The sequence below is a fragment of the Diceros bicornis genome, chromosome 22, assembly GCF_020826845.1.
Source record: "Diceros bicornis minor isolate mBicDic1 chromosome 22, mDicBic1.mat.cur, whole genome shotgun sequence".
Classification (NCBI taxonomy): domain Eukaryota; kingdom Metazoa; phylum Chordata; class Mammalia; order Perissodactyla; family Rhinocerotidae; genus Diceros; species Diceros bicornis.
The window spans coordinates 10,872,481-10,889,644 of NC_080761.1; the positions used below are offsets into that span (position 1 = coordinate 10,872,481).

Below are 17,164 nucleotides of genomic sequence, written 5' to 3' on the forward strand. Positions count from 1 at the left end.
ATCTGCACAGACCTGCCTTCTCCACCTGTCTGTAAGATCCTTGAGGGCAAGGACCACATTTGTTTTGTTCCCCGCTCTACCTGCCAAGCATCAAAAATCAAGACTAGCACACAGTTTGTGCTCAATACATATCTGTTAATTTAATGAACCAGACCAAACATATCACCTTTTCAATGTTCTCAATTATCTGGAGTCGCCTTTCTCGGGATGTAACCTGATTCCTTCAACCTCTGGCCCAATGAGCCTGTTCTGACTTTCCTGGATGCCTTAAATTTGCATCGGGGAAGAACCTGCTATTGTAGGAAAAGCTCTGGACATGGCAGCAGGAGACAGGGCTCAGGTCTCAGCTCTGCCGTCAACTCAAGTCACTTCATGGAGCTGAGACTCAGTTTCTTAATTCGTAAACGAGGATTTTGACGAGATGATTCACAAGGCCCTTCTAGCACAAATGTCTATGATTCTCCTTTCCCATAACAATTCAATAGTCTGTGCATGTTTGGAATTTCCCTAAGTATATGAAAAGAGAGAGATGTAAAGTATATATGGAGAGAAAGAATATATGTTCTGAACAAAATTCAGAACAGGCCAGTTGTTCTTTAATGTCAATCATCATGGACAGAAAGTGATCAAAATGAGATAAAAAGTACAGGGTTGAAGATAATGAGAAAAACTGCACAAGAAAGGGAAAATATAGGTCCTTCTGGTAACACCGAATGAATGGCAGGGTCACCTGAATCCCTGGTGTGCAGAATGCTTTATCTTGTAGAGGGATGGGAAGGAAAGGTGTTCCCCCACCCTGACCTCCCACCTCACCTGTCAGCTCAACCCACGCTGAAGCAAACCTCTCTAACTCGAGTCCTGATTTCTTCTTCTTTTTGTTTTTTTTTGGTGAAGAGCATTGGCCCTGAGCTAATATCCATTGCCAATCTTCCTCTTTTTGCTGAGGAAGACTAGCCCTGAGCTAACATCTCTGCCCATCTTCCTCTATTTTTCATATGTGGGATGCCACCACAGCATGGCTTGCTGAGCGGTGTGTAGGTCCGCACCCAGGATCCGAACCCATGAACCCCGGGCCCCTGAGGCGGAGCATGTGAAAATAAGCACTACACCACCGGGCCAACGCCCTGATTCCTTCTTACTGAGATGTAATTGATATGACATTGTGTAAGTTTAAGGTGTGCAAGGTGTTGATTTGAAGCATTTATATATAGCAATATGATTACCCCCATAGTGTTACCTCACACCTCTTTCATATCACATAATTATCATTTCTTTTTTGTGGTGAAAATATATAAGATCTAGTCTCTTAGCAATTTTGAAGAATGTACTGCAATATCGTTGGCTATAATCTCTGCCATGCATTAGATCTCCAGAACTTATTCATCTTCTAGTTGCAAGTCTGTACCCTTTAATAAATCTCCTCAATTCCCCCATACGTCCAGCCCCTGGTAATGACCATTCTACTCTCTGTTTCTATGAGTTTGGCTTTTTTAGATTCCACGTACAAGTGATATCGTAAAGTATTTGTCTTTCTCTGTCTGACTTACCTCACTTAGCATAATGTCCTCAAGATCCATGCATGTTGTCACAAATGGTAGGATTCCTTTCTTATTTCTGAATAATATTCCACTGTATATATTTGTATATACCACATTTTCTTTATCCATTCATGCATTGATGTATACTTAGGTTTTTTCCATATCTTGGCTATTGTAAATAAGGCTGCAATGAACATGGGGGTACAAATATCTTTGCAAGTTAGTATTTTCATTTTCTTTGGATATATAACCAGAAGTGGAATTGCTGCATCATATGGTAGTTCTATTTTTGATTTTTTGAGGAACCTCCATAGTGTTTTCCATACTAGCTGTACCAATTTACATTCCCCCCAACAGTGCACAAGGCTTCCCTTTCCTCCATACCCTCACCAACACCTGCTATTTGTTGTCATCTTGATGATATCCATACTAGCAGGTGTGAGGTGATATCTCATTGTGGTTTTGATTTGCATTTTCCTGATGGTTAGTGATGTTGAGCATCTCTTCATGTGCCTGTATGCCTTCTTTGGAAAAATGTGTATTCAGCCTCTCTGCCCACTTTTTAATCAGACTGTTTTTTGTTTGTTTCTTTTGGAGTTGTATGAGTTCTTCATATATTTTGAATATTAATCTGTTAACTGATATATGATTTGCAAATATTTCCTCTTATTCCAAAGCGTTTTTCATTTTGATAATTTCTTTTGTTGTGCAGAAGCATTTTAGTTTGATGTAGTCCCATTTGTTGATTTTCACTTTTGTTGCTCGTTGGGGTCTTAATTTCTTAACTGAATCTCAGATCCTAGTCAATGCTTATTGTTGAGGACCACCGCACCCCACCCAGAGAAATAACCCACACGAGCAGGAGTTTGGACTGTAGCTATTCTATATGCATGACACATTGAAATGCCATGCTGTGTAACTAATGAATGGCACACTGCAGAAACATGCTTCTCCTGAAGAGCTCAGCATATTCATCACCTCCATAACTTTGGGTCTTTGTGTTAAATGTAAAATCTTTATTAACATCAAAATTTTGCATGTACATAAATATATCTCTCTTCAAATGCATTTAATCATATTTTTAAAAATAAGTTATATACTGTACAAACAAGTGGGCTTAGATTTTTCCATGTGAAATGTGCAATAGGATGCTATTGAAACTAAGGTCATAGCATTAATCATGTTGGCTCATGTGATGTTATGGTTAAAACCGAAAGGATTTGGGAATTCCAAAATTCCTAGTACACAAAACAGTGCAATGCTGCCATCCACTAGCATTTGATCAATAAGAAATACGGCTATAAAAAATTATTCCATTTTGCAAGATGAAAAAGTTCTGGAGATCTGCTGCACAACAATATGAGTATATTTAACGCTGTGGAACTGCACAGTTAGGGGCCAGCCCCATGGTTTAGCGGTTAAGTGTGCTTGCTCCACTGCTGGCAGCCTGGGTTCAGATCCCGGACACGCACCTACGCACCACTTGTCCGGCCATGCTGAGGTGGCATCCCACATACAGAAACTAGAAGGATGTGCAACTATGACATAAAACTATCTACTGGGGCTTTGGGGAGAAAAAGGGAAAAAAAAGGAGGAGGATTGGAAATAGATGTTATCTCAAGGCCGGTCTTCCTCAGCAAAAAGAGGAGGATTGGCATGGATGTTAGCTCAGGGCTGATCTTCCTCACTCACACACACATAAAAGCTGTATTTGGAATTGCACAGTTAAAAAAGGTTATTATGGTAAATTTTATGTTATGTGTTTTTTACTACAAATAAAATTTTAAAAAGATACAGAGAAATTACTCCATTATAGATTCTGTCTGCGGTAGCCAGCCTCCAAGATGGCCCCCATCAATCCCTATCTCCTGATAGTCACACCTGTGTGTAGTCTTCTCCCACATTGTTCCAGAAGTGATGGTGTGTCACTTCTAAGATTTGGTTATAAAAGTCTGAAGCTCTCATCTTTGTCCCACCCCCCCAAACTCACTCTGGAGGAAGCCAGCTATTATGTTGTAAAAACACTCAGGCAGCCTATGGAGAGGCAGACGTGGCAAAAAACTGTGGTTTCAAGCCAAGAGCAGGCAAAGACCTGAAGCCTGTCAACAACCATGTGAGTGAGCTTGGAAGCAGGTCATCCCCCAATCAAGCTTTCAGATGAGACAGCAGCCCTGCTGACAGCTCGATGGGCAGTCCCAGATTCCTGGCCCTCATAAATTGTAAGATAATACATGTTTGTTGCTTTAAGCTGCAAAGTTTTTGAGGTAATTTTTAATCCAGCAATAATAACTAATACCCTATATGATGACCATTGATGTTTGTAATGATGACCCAGGGTACTGAAATATCCTGACACATTTTCTGAATCTTCAATAAGAAGTTGCAGACAGCCAGACAGCCTCCTGATACTGTTGAGGGCTCACTATACTCAAATTCCCTGGATGACGTTGTTTGTGACCCTCACTCCATAAGGAAGTTTGATTAAGCTGAAACCCATATCCCCCTACTCTTCAGAGTTACGAAGAGTTTATTACAAAGAAGAACTGAGAAAGAGTAAGATGGGAGCCAAATAAGGAGCAATTCAGTAATTTTTATTCAATTAGATGTATTAACTCTTAAAGAAAATTTAGAAAAAGTGTATCACATGAGTAAAAGTTTTGAAAGGCTGGCATTCTTCGAATTAGCCCAAGCACAGTCAACTAACTTTTCCTCAAGAGGTTAAAGAAGAGACTATTTTTGTAAGAGTTTTGCAGTATAATTGTATCTTCCATTCAAAGAGAATTTGGAGAAGCTTAGTTATCTGGAGAATTTCTACTTGTAAAAACTATCATTATTATTGTATTGATCAAAAGGTAAGAGAAAAGGTACCCGGAGTGCATTTAAACAAAAATAACAAAATAAAATAAAATAGGTAATGCATGTCGTCATTTAAAGTGTTGCCTGAATCAACTGACCATTGGTAGAGGAGATAGAAGAGATAGAGACATGCTAAAAGACAAGCAAAAATGTATTTTTGTTTTGTTTTATTTTAAAGTGGAATTAACTTTTTCAACTAAAATGTAATTCTTATTCAGTGGCAAGTATTCACAAACTAACGCCAATGAAGGCGTATTGTGCAACGTCATTGGTGTCAGAGACAGTTACCCTCAGATGCAATGTCAGCAGAAACACTAGCAGCCAGTTAAGGAGTAAATGAAGCTGGAGGAGATGAAAGTCAAGATCGATTCAGATTCTTAGCATATCAGATAGTCCTCATTCCTGCTTTGCCTGCTCACTTTGCTGAGTCTCTCACTGCTGCTCTGACTTGTAAATTAGGCAGGAAAGATCCCAATTGTGTGTGTGCATGATGTATCCTACATATAGAAGTGTATAAAATGTATTTGTAGAGTTTAAAGTGAAAAAACAAAATAAACACCTTTGTATCTGTATTAGTCAGGGTTCTCCTGAGAAACAGAACCAATGGGATATGTATAGATATGTAGAAGGAGATTTATTATGAGGAATTGGCTCACATGATTATGGAGGCTGAGAAGTCCCTTGATCTGCAGTCCTGCAAGCTGGAGGCCCAGGAAAGCCAGTGGTGTAGTTCCAGTCCAAGCCTGTAGGCCTGAGAACCAGAAGCACCAAAGTCCAAGGGCAAGAGAAGATGGATGTCCCAGCTCAAGCAGAGAGAAGGAATCTGCCCTTACTCTGCCTTTCTCTTACAGTAGTCCCCCCTGATCCATGGGGATACATTCCAAGAACCCCAGTTGATGCCTGAAACTACAGATGGAACCGAACCCTATATCTATACTATGTTTTTTTCCTATACATACATATTTGAGGTGTGACAGCAAAACTAGCACGAATTTGTTTTTCCTTCTTCACAATTTCCAAGAAGATTCATTCATATCATAGATTTTAGCAACCTCAGCATATAAATTTTTTTCTTTCCTTATTTTCCAGAACTTTCATCTTTTCCCTTAAAGGAAGCACTTTATGGCTCTCTTTGGTGTATCCCAATTGCCAGCATCACTATCTTTGGGCATTGGGGCTATTGTTAAGTAAAATAAGGGTTACTTGAACACAAGCACTGCGATACCACGACATTAGATCTGATAACCAAGACAGCTCTTAAGTGAATAATGAGCAGGTAGCCTGTGGATATGCCAGACAAAGGGATTTGGATGCCTTTTATTTTTATTATTATTATTATTATCTTTTTGCCTAATTGCTCTGGTGAGGACTTCCAGTACTATGTTGAATAGTAGTTCTGGTAGTGGGCACCTTTGACTTCTTCCTGATCGTAGAAAGAAAGATTTTAACCTTTCACTATTGAGTATGATGTTAGCTGTGGGCTTGTCATATATGGCCTTTATTATATTGAGGTTTGTTGCTTCTCTACCCAATTTGTTGAGTGTTTATCATGAAAGAATGCTAAATTTTTTCAAATACATTTTCTGCATTTATTGAGACGATCATATGATTTTTGTCTTTCAATCTATTCATTCTATTACTGTGATAGATCACATTTATTGAATTGCTTATGTTGAACTATCCTTGCATCCCAGAAATAAACGCCACTTGATCATGGTGTATGATCCTTTTAATGTGCTGTTGAATTCAGTTTGCCAGTATTTTGTTGAGAATTCTTGCATCAATATTCACCAAGGATATTGACCTGCAGTTTTCTTTTCTTGCAGTATCCATATCTGGCTTTGGTATCAGGGTAATGCTGGCTTTGTAAAATGAGTTTGGGATTTTTCCCTCCTCTTTAATTTTCTGGAAGAGTTTGTGAAGCATTGGCATTAATTCTTCTTTAAATGTTTGGTGGAATTCAACAGTGAAGCCGTCTGATCTTTGGCTTTTCTTTGTTGGGAGGTTTTTGGTTACTGATTCAATCTCCTTACTTGATGTTAGTCTGTTCAGATTTTCTATTTCTTCATGATGCAGATTTGCTAGGTTATATATTTCTAGGAGTGTATCCATTTCTTGTAGGTTGTCCAACTTGTTGACATATCATTGTTCATAGTACTCTCTTATGATCCTTTGTATTTCTGTGGTATTCGTTGTGATGTCTCCTCTTTCATTTCTGATTTATTTGTGTCTTCTCTCTTTCTTCTAAAAAAGGTTGACGTTTTGCCAATTTTGTTTATCTTTTCAAAAAACCAACTCTTAGTTTCATTGATCTTTTCTATTTTTTTTCCTATTCTCTATTTCATTTATTTCTTCTCTGATCTTTGTTATCTTCTTCCATCTGCTAAGTTGGGTTTGGGTTGTTGTTTTTTTTTCTAGTTGCTTGAGGTGTAGTTAGGTTGCTTATTTGAGATCTTTCTTTTTTTTAATGTAGTCATTTGTTACTATAAAATTCCCTCTTAAAATTGCTTTTGCTTCATCCCATAAGTTTTGGCATGTTTATTTCCATTTTCATTTGTTTCAAGATATTTTTCTGTTTCCCTTTTGATTTCATCTTAGATGTATTGGTTGTTCAGGAGTGTGTTGTTTAATTTCCATGTATTTGTGAAATTTACAGTTTTCCTCCTGTTATTGATTTCTAGTTTTGTACCATTGTGGTCAGAAAAGATACCTGGTATGATTTAAATGTTTATAAATTTTCTGAGATTTGTTTCAAGACCTAAAATATAATCTCTTCTGGAGAATGTTCCATGTGTGCTTGAGAAGAGTGTGTATTCTGTTGTTACTGGATGAAATGTTCTGTAAATGTCTGTTAGGTCCATTTGGTCTAGGGTATAGCTCAAGTTCAATGTTTCCTTATTGATTTTCTGTCTCAGTGAGCTATCCATTATTGAAAGTGGGGTAGTGAAGTCCCCTACTGTTGTTGTATTGTTGTCTATTACTCCCTTCTTATCTGTTAGTATTTGCTTAACATGTTTAGATGCTCCAATTATGTGTGCATATATGTTTACAATTGTTATATCCTCTTGATAAATTGACCCCTTTAAAATTATATAATGACCTTCTTTATCTCTTGTAACAGTTTTAGACTTAAAATCTCTTTTGTCTGATATAAGAATGGCTACTTTGCTCTCTTTTAGTTTGCATTTACACGGACTCATTTCCCATGTCTTCACTTGAGTCTAAGTGTGTCCTTGAAGTTGAAGTGAGTCTCTTGTAGGAGGCATATAATTGGGTCTATTTTTTTTTATCCTTCAGTCACTCTGTGCCTTTATATTTGAGAATTTAGTCCATCTACATTTAAGGTAATTAGTGATTGGTAAAAACTTACTCTTGTCATCTTGTTCATTATTTTCTGGCTGTTCTGTAGTTCCTTTGTTCCTTTCTTCCTCTCTTGCTCTCTTCTTTTGTGAACTAATGATATTTGATAGTGGTATATTTGATTCCCTTCTCTTTATCTTGTGTATATCTTCTATAGATTTTTGCTTGGTGGTTACTCTGTGGCTTACTTGAAACACTTTATAGCTATAACAGTCTATTTTAAACTGTTAACAACTTAGCTTTGATCACATACAAAAATTCTACTCTTTTACCCCCCCCACATTTTATGTTTTTAATTTCACAATTTATATCCTTTCATATTGTGCATCCATTAACAAATTGTTGTAGCTATAGCTATTTTTAATACTTTTGTTCTTTAATCTTCTTACTAGTGTTAAGTGGTTAACACACCACATTACAGCGTTAGAGTATTTTGAATATGACTATATACATACACTTACCAGTATATTATATATTTTTATATGTTTTCATGTTACTAGTTAACTTCCTTTCATTTCAGTTTGAAGAACTCCTTTCAGCATTTCTTGTAAGGCAGGTCTAGTGGTGATGAACTCCCTCAGTTTTTATTTATTAGGCAAAGTCTTCATCTCCTTCATTTTGGAAGCACAGCTTTGTTAGGTAAAGTATTCTTGGTTAGCATTTTTTTCTTTCAGCACTTTGAATATATCATCCCACTCTCTCCTGGTCTGCAAGACATCTGCTGAGAAATTTGCTGATAGCCTTTGGGGGGTTACCTTGTATGACAGGAATTGTTTTGCTGCTTTTAAAATTCTCTCTTTGTCTTTGATTTTAGACAGTTTGATTATAATATGCCTTCGAGAAGATCATTTTGGATTGAAATCTTACAGTGATCTTTTAGCTTCATGAACTTGGATGTCCAAATATCTCCCCATGGTTTGGGAAGTTCTCAGTCATTATTTTTTTTTTTTAAAGATTTCTACCAGGGCCAGCCCTAGTGGTGTAGTGGTTAAGTTTGGCATGCTCTGCTTTAGCTAACTAGGGCTGGTTCCTGGGCATGGACCTACACCACTTGTGGCCATGCTGGTGTGGTGACTCACATACAAAATAGAGGAAGATTGGCAAGGGAAGTTAGCTCAGGGCGAATCATCCTCAGTAACAAGAGGAAGATTGGCAACAGATTTTAGCTCAGGGTGAATCTTCCTCAGCAAATAAATAAATAAAAAGATTTCTACCCCTTTCTACCTCTCTTTTCCTTCTTGGATTCCAATGATGTGCAGATTGCTTCTTTTAATTGTGTCCCATAAGTCTTGTAGGCTTTCTTCAGTCCTTTATATTTGTTTTTCTTTTTGCTCCTCTGACTGGGTAATTTGAAATGATCTGTCTTCAAGCTCATGAATTCTTTCTTCTGTTTGGTCCAGTCTATTATTGAAGGTCTCTATTGAATTCTCCAGTTCAGTCATTGTTTTCTTCAGCTCCAAAATTTCTGTTTGGTTCTTTTTTATGTTTTCTATCTCTTTGCTGAACTTCTTTCCGTTCTTGTAATATTTTCATGATTTTATTAAATTGTTTATCTGTGTTCTCTTATAGCTCTCTGAACATCTTTAGAACAATTATTTTGAATTCTTTGCCAGGCAATTCTTGTATTTCCATTTCTTTGGGGTCAGTTATTGGAAGTTTACTGTGTTTCTTTGGTGGAGTCATGTTTCCCTCATTCTTTGTGATCCCTATAGCCTTGCATAGGTCTCTGTGCATTTGAAGAAACAGTCACCTCTTCCAGACTTTATGGACTTACTTTGGATAGAACTTCACCTGTGAATGGGGACATGCTGCAGTGTGACCCCAGGTCTAGTGGTGCAGCACACCAAGTATGAGGTTGTACGGTGGCTCCAGTTTTGGGAGGGGATGCTGACTCATTGGCTCAGGCCACTGAGTCCTTGTTGTGGTCGACAACTGTGCGGTTGTTGGTAAACATTGCAGGGAGTTCATAGAGGGTCCAAGGGCTGTTGAGGTTCTCAGAGCCTCACCTCAGCATCTAAGGGCTAGGGCAAGCAGCAATGGTAGCTGGAGCCAGTAGTATGTATGCACTCAGCTTCAGGGGTAATTATGGGTGACTGTATAGTGCAAGACCCAGTTGCAAATGCACACATAGTGTTGGAGGCCGGGGTAAGGAGCAAGGGCTGAGGCCAAATATGGGCACCCTAGCAACTATGGGAGCTCTGGTTGTTGGCATGTACTACGATGACTGCTGGTTGTTGCCAAAGGTCCACGGCAGTGGAGGCCAGTGTTTAGTGTTAGAACAGGGGCATACAGGTGTACAGCTGGAGGGGCTAGCTGTAGGTGAGCCCAGTGGTGCAGGCCAGTGACAGGAGACAGGGCTGGATGCAGGCCCACAAGCAGATGCAGACACCCTGGAAGTTGGTGTGCACTCCTGTGGCTGCATGGTCTCTCCACAGGTGTGTACATGGCAGTGGAGGCTGGTGATGAGAGTTGGGCTGGGGGCATGCAGGTGGGCAGCTGTGGGACCTAGTTTCAGGTGGAGGCCAGTGATGGGTGATAGGGCCAAATTCAGGCCCACAAGAAGCTGTAGGGGCCTTGTACTTCCTCAGCTATAAGATCTTCCTATGGGTGCACATATGGCAATGGAGGCTAGTGGTGTGCAAGTGTACAGATTGAGGGGTTAGCCCTGAGTGCATGCACTGTGGTGGAGGTCAGCCACAGGGATTTAGACCGTGCAGCTGCAGAGGCCTGGGCTGGCTGGCAGCATGGGTCCCAGGCTCCAGTGTGATTGGGATTGGGGATCAGTGAGGGACTCAGGTGGCCAGCATCAGTTAACGGGAAAATGTACCTATAAGGTGATAACCAATGAAATCTACAGGAGGTTTGCAGTGGTTATGCTGGCCATTGGTTTCTTCAGTGGTGAAAGCTGCTGGAGTCATCTACAAAGCAGGTTATGGAACTGTGGTTGCTCCCTCTGTGTGGCTGATATTGGTAAACTCTGCTCTTCTTCCTTGTTCCTAGCCATCTCTATACTTCTCAGCTTTGCCAGTCTCTGGGTGGGGTGAAAACTAAGTAGGTGCTTCGTGTGTACCCTGAAAGGCTGGGAAGCTGGTCACTCACTTCACTCTCCCTTTCCCTGAAAGGAGAATTTTTCTGGCTGAGGAGTTCCCTCTTAGTGCTGAGCAATGTCTGATTGGAGGATGTGGTGATGCTGGCCAAATGAAGCTGATCTTCTTTCCCTTTTTGTGTGGCTATTCTCAAGTTTTTGGTTGCGCTGTGTTGCTGAAGTTTCTTAGGTGGACTCTAGAGCTCTCCCAGAGCTCTTTTTGTTTGTGGATAGCAGTCTAACTGTTGATTTTTGTGGGGGAAGGGAGGCTGAGGTCTCCTACTCTGCCATCTTGGTGACATCACTTACTTATATATTGTTAAGGATTTTTTCATCTGTGTTCATTAGGGATACTGGTCTTTTCTTTGCATGTGATATCTTTATTTGCTATTGCTATCAAGATAAAATCTGGCCTAACAGAATGATGTGAGATATGTTCTCTCTTTCTATATTTTCTGAAATAGATGATGAGGGATGGGATTATTTCTTCCTTTAATACACAATGGAATTCACCATTTGAGTCATCTGAATCTGGGCCTTTCCTGAAAAGCATTTAATTACTAATTTAATTTTCTTATTTACTATAGATCTATTGAGATTTTCTATTTACTTTGAGTTAGTGGTGGAAATTTGGATCTAAGAATTTGTCTATATCTTACAAATTGTCTAATTTGTGCCATAAAGTCATTCATAATATTCTCTTATAATCCCTTAGTTTCTGTATGGATGGCCCTTTTTTCTTTCTGATTTTGGTAAATTGTACTCTCTCTCTCTTCTAGATGCTAGCTAGAAGACTGTCAATTTTGTTGATCTTTTAAAGGTCAAGTTTCTGATTTTATTGATTTTTATGTTTTGTATTTCATTGACATGTGTTCTAACCTTTATTATTTCCTTTCATTTGTTTTCAGTTTGGTTTCTTCTTCTTTTTTAGTTTCTTAGGGTGAAAACTTACGTTACTGATTTGAGACTTTTCTTCTCTTCCACTATAGGTGTTTAAATTTCTTTCTTTCTATAAATTTCTTTCTAAACACTGCTTTAGGCACATCTCATAAATTTTGATATACTATTTTTTAAATTTTCATTCACTTCAAACTACTTTCTAATTTTACTCCCAACTTATTCTTTGACTCATGTGTTATTTGAATGTGTGTCATTTAATTTCCAAATATTTGTACATATCCCAGATATATTCTGTTCTTGATATTTCACATTCCCTTGTGGTTGGAGAACATATTTGACATTATTTAATTCTTTTTAAATTTATTGATATTTATTTTATGGCTTAGGACATGGTCTATCCTGGAGAATGTTCCATGTGCTATTGAAAAGAATGTGTATTTTGTAGTCATTGACTAGATGTTCTATATATATCACTTACGTTGAGTTAGTTGATAGTGTTGTTCAAGTCTTCTATTACCTTGCTGACTTTCTTTCTGTTTTTCTATCAGTTATGGACAATATGGAACTGAAATTTCCAACTATTATTGTTGAATCGCTATTTTTCCTTTCATTTCTGTCAGATTCTTGTTTCACGTATTTTGAAGCTCTGTTATTATGTTTGTATGTATTTATAGTTTTTATGTCTTTCTGATGTGTTGATATTTTATCATTTGGATATGGCTCTCTTTGCCTCTAGTAATATTTCTTACTTTAAAATGTACACTGTCCAGTGTTAAAACAATCCCTCCAGCAGTCTTCTGGTTACTATTTGCGTGATATATCTTTTCCATCCTTCTAGTTTCAACCTATATGTGTCTTGGAACCTAAGGTGTGTCTTTTGTAGATTGCATATAGTTGGATCTTGTTTTATTATCGATTTTGCCAATCTCTGTCTTCTATCTGGGCTGTTTAAATCATTCACATTTAGCGCAGTTATTGATAGGATCAGAGTTACATTTGCCATTTTATTATTTGTTTTCTATGACTCCAGTCTTCTTTGTTCCTCTTTTCTTCCTTTACTAACTTCTTTTGTGTTAAATAAATCTTTTAGCATATCATTTTAATTCCTCTATTGATTATTTTTTATATTTTTGAGCTATTTTCCTAGTGTGTGCTCTAGAAATTCCAATATGCCTCTTAACTTATTACAGTTAAGTAACTTAGTACAGTTATTTAACTTACTTCAAATTAACATTAACTTAATTTCCATGAAATATAGAATGTTTTCTCGAATATAACTCTATTCCTTCTCCCTCCTTTGCTATTATTTTCATACATATTACATCTATATGCCTTATAAAGCTAACAATACAGTGTTATAATTATTTCTTTATACAATTTTACATCTTTTAAAGAATTTAACAGAAGAAATCAGAAAATATATTTATAGATTCTTTTATTTTAATCCAGATATTTATTACTCTGTAACTCTTCATTTCTTCCAGTTGATTTGAGCTACTGTCTGGTATCATTTTCTTCCACCTCAAAATATTTCCTTTAGTATTTCTCATAAATCAGTTCTGATATCAAGCAATTCTTCCAGTCTTTTTAAATTTAGGAATGTCCTTTTTTTTACCTTTATACTTTGTGGATAGTTTTGCTGAATAAAAGTTTTCATTACCAGTTTTGTCTTTCCATATTTTGAATGTGTCATTCCACTGTCTTCTATGGTCCATTTTCTCTGATGAGAAGTTAAGATATTATTTATATTGATGCTCTCCCGTACACATTACGCTGTTTTTCTCTTGCTTCTTTGAAGATTTTCTCTTTGTGTGTGGCTTTCAACAGTTTGACTATGATGTGTCTAGGTATAAATTTCTTTATATTTATCCTACTTAGGGTTCATTAAATTTCTTGGACATGTAAATTAATATTTTTTCATCAAATTTGGGAATTTTGGGGCCATTATTTCTTTAAAAAATTACAGTAACTATTGGATTGACAATTTGAGGAGGTATATTAGATGAAAATTTGGAAATTTTATCGGGAAAATCTGGGAACTTGGAAATTGGAACAATTACATGTCTTTGGATTCAGATATAGCCTGAACTCATTTGTCACAATGAGTTCCACTTGATCTCATAAGTTGTTTCTTTCTGTGTGAGTCTGTTCCTGCATTGCTGGTACTCAACTACAGGATGAATCTCAAAACCATTATCCTGAATGAGAAGTCACACACAAAAGAGAATAAACTGTATGATTCCTTTTGCATGAAACTGTAGAAAAGACAAAACTAATCTATAGCGACAGAAATGGAGAGGAACAGTTCCCAGATGGAGGTGTCCGAACAGTTTAAAAAGCAATCCAATATATTTGGGCTCTCAATAGATGGAGATTACCTCAAGTACTCATTCAGATAAGATCTGAATACAGGAATATCTTCAAGAGGGATATTATGTTCCTGCATCTTCTAAAAATGATCACTAACCATATGAGGACAGATGCCAGGTAAGTACACCTTTTCCCCCAATCCCTGCTAGGATGGACTCAGTGTGAGTTCAAGATCAAGGTGAAGAAATTGTATTCCTTCACTTAGGTGGGTTTACCAAGCATCCAGGAAGCCCAAAGTTATTATCAGAGGAGAAGGATATGGTCAAACATCACTACTGGTTGGTCAAAACAGATCTTCTCTGTTCTGTACAACTTGCCTGGCAAATTAGGCCTTTGAGGCTTACTAGGCAGTTCAAGTTCATTGTACCTGACACACTCTCTGCAATTCTAAGGCCTTTAAGCTTTACTAAAAGTCATGGCTTGTGAGGAGCTGAGGAAAAGAAGTGAAGATTAACTGACTTCTGACAGTGGCTCTCTCACTTTTCTCTCCAAATCCTAAGGGGTGACCCTAATATAACTCAACCCTGAAAGGGGATGCACACTCTCCTTAGTGCCTGCCTGTACAACCTCCCTTACTGACTCCAGGCCCATAATGGGAATAAAAAACCAGCTATTCTCGGAGGAAAATTGCAAGGTCTAACCCAGAAATAAAAACACAAAACACAAAAGGAACTCAAGATCTTGCTCAATAGTACAAACAGAAATAGGTAGCATATATGAGGATGGGTCCTTAGCAAACTAGACCAGGAAGGATGAATTACCAGGTTTGGATAGGGCCAAATTTATCAATGCGAGTATACTCCCTGTGGACTCAGGAGCAGCCCATGCTGCATTTTGTACCAATGAAATATATATTTCTTTAATAGGATCCTGACAAATATTTCTTAAAACTCTCCATATTTCTGACATGCAGCCATCTTTTGTGGTGACCTGAAGAGATCTTTGGTGGTGGCTCTTTGATCATGAAGTCTATTGAAATGAAATAGATGGGCACCCTACTAAGATACTTCTTAAGATATATATCTATATATACATATGAAATTCTGGGTCTCATAGGCAGAAAACTAACACAAGTCATCAAAACAGGGATTCAGATCCTCTTTCCCAGTCCTTGATATATCCTACTTTATAGACAGGAGGCTTCAATGACAGGGAGGCTGTGTCCCTTTGACAAAATTCCTCATAACTTAGTCACAAGTATATACAATTAATCATTCCCCAGAAGTCCCCAAGGGAGATCTGAGGCCACATAGCAGTTGAATCTCCTTCAAACTGTATGGTGGCATCATTGCAAGTTATGGCTGCTGCAATTACAGTCTCAGTTAGGGGTGGTTCTGAAATGTGTGGTGAAAAGTAATCTTCCCAGGGGGCCAGAGTTTAAGGAGGTATATTTAGTTGTTGACTTTGTGAAGAAGAGACATGTCCTGAGTTTAGATTTATCCTGAGTCATGTCCAATAGTTCAATGAGTTGACTAGTAGTAGGGGGTTAGACAAGAATAAGAATGGAAAATTGGTGACAAAAAGGTCTGGAGGAGATGCCTGTGCATAATTCTAGGAATAGTTACCGAATAGGGTTTACAAATGCTTAAGAGAAGCTAGGATATTAGAGGGAGAACAAGTGAGGTTTGCGTCTTTATTCCTTTGGCTCTCTGTGCTGAGCCATGTAATGGCCATTACAAGGTTTCTCTTCCTAAGGCCACAGCTCTCATAAGAGTGGCCTTTTCTGCCAGGTTCTAGTAATATTATCTACCCTCATTCTAGGCCTGGTGTGATAATGACTCCTTACCATCGCTAGTTTCAAGATGCTTTACCTATCCTACCCATGTTTTTAGAGCCTTGTTTATTAGACTTTCCTCGTGTCCCACTGTTTCTTGACAATTGACACCTGTTTCTTGAGGGGACCTTGACTAATAGGTCCACACAACAACCCTGATCATCAACTCCATGGGGTTAGGGAATTTAATCTCTTTTATTTGATGTTGCTATCCCAGCATCTAGAATAATTTCTATTGCACAGCAGATTTTCAATAAATGTTTGTTAAACGAACATATGAACAAATGAACATTTTCTCTCCATTAGTGAGCTTTATATTAAAATCTATTATGATTGATTTAACATAGTTTGACAGCAATTTTCTGCTTTTATTCATAATTCGTTAAAGAATGGCAAAGAATTACAAATGCCAGCAAAAAGCAAGCAAAAGTCGTGCACGGAAATCCAAGATAATTAACATAAAAATTTGTTGCAACAATAAGAGAATTCTGCAAGAAAGAATGTTCCTGTATCAAAACCAACAGCTTTCCTATAAGCATCTACACCCGGATTCCCTGTCTCCACCTCCCCAGGAAAACCTCCACACTAGACTCCAGGGGTGGGAGAAGGGGCTCAGGGGTTGGTGGGTCCGGTGGCTGTAAAGGGGTGGAGGTCCCAGATTGAAAAATTAAAATTATAATTTTATAATTATAAAATTATAATTTCAGCTATATAATTTCAGTCCTACATGCCGCAGTCGTCATGCCTTTTTGTTCCAAAATTAATTTGCCTACATAACTCAAAATTCTTTCACACTTCATCTAAATAATTTTAATATTTTCAATATCCCATCCATATACAAGTTTCCCCAATTCGTCTGCAAATGACTTACGAAAAACATGCTATTTCAATCTTGAGCCAATAGAGGACCACTCTTTGCATTTGGCGGCAGAGTTCAGGTTTAACCCTTAACCTCTTCAGGCTCGGAGAGAACTTGCGCAGGAGACTTTTAACACCATCATTCTCCAGCTCTCTGACACGCGGAGACGCTAAAAGAGCGACCTCAAACGCGGAGGCTGAGGCCTACGGGAAACGTAGTCTCGAATCCTACCGGTTCACCGCGCGGCACTGTGGGAAGGGGAGTCTAGGCTCCTTCTGCGCATGTGCAGCCGTAGCCCCGCCTCCTCATTCGTCTTCCCTGGACTCGGAGGAAGCCTTTAGGGTACCTGAGAGTCTCCTCAGAAAGTAAGGGGTGCGGTCGCGGGGTGACACTCCTGGGGACCGCTGCGGGGCAGGAGCCTA

General features: G+C 38.3%; 1 protein-coding gene across 1 annotated transcript in view; it reads right to left on the reverse strand.

Annotated features, from left to right (window-relative positions):
- Nucleotides 1-16,948, reverse strand: part of LOC131419954 (FERM domain-containing protein 3-like) — a 182,496-nt gene extending 165,548 nt beyond the window's left edge. The window contains exon 1 of the mRNA XM_058565581.1: nucleotides 16,755-16,948. The gene's annotated coding sequence lies outside the window, so the exon portion shown is untranslated. The remainder of the gene's footprint in view (nucleotides 1-16,754) is intronic.
- Between the last annotated feature and the right edge of the window lie 216 nt (nucleotides 16,949-17,164).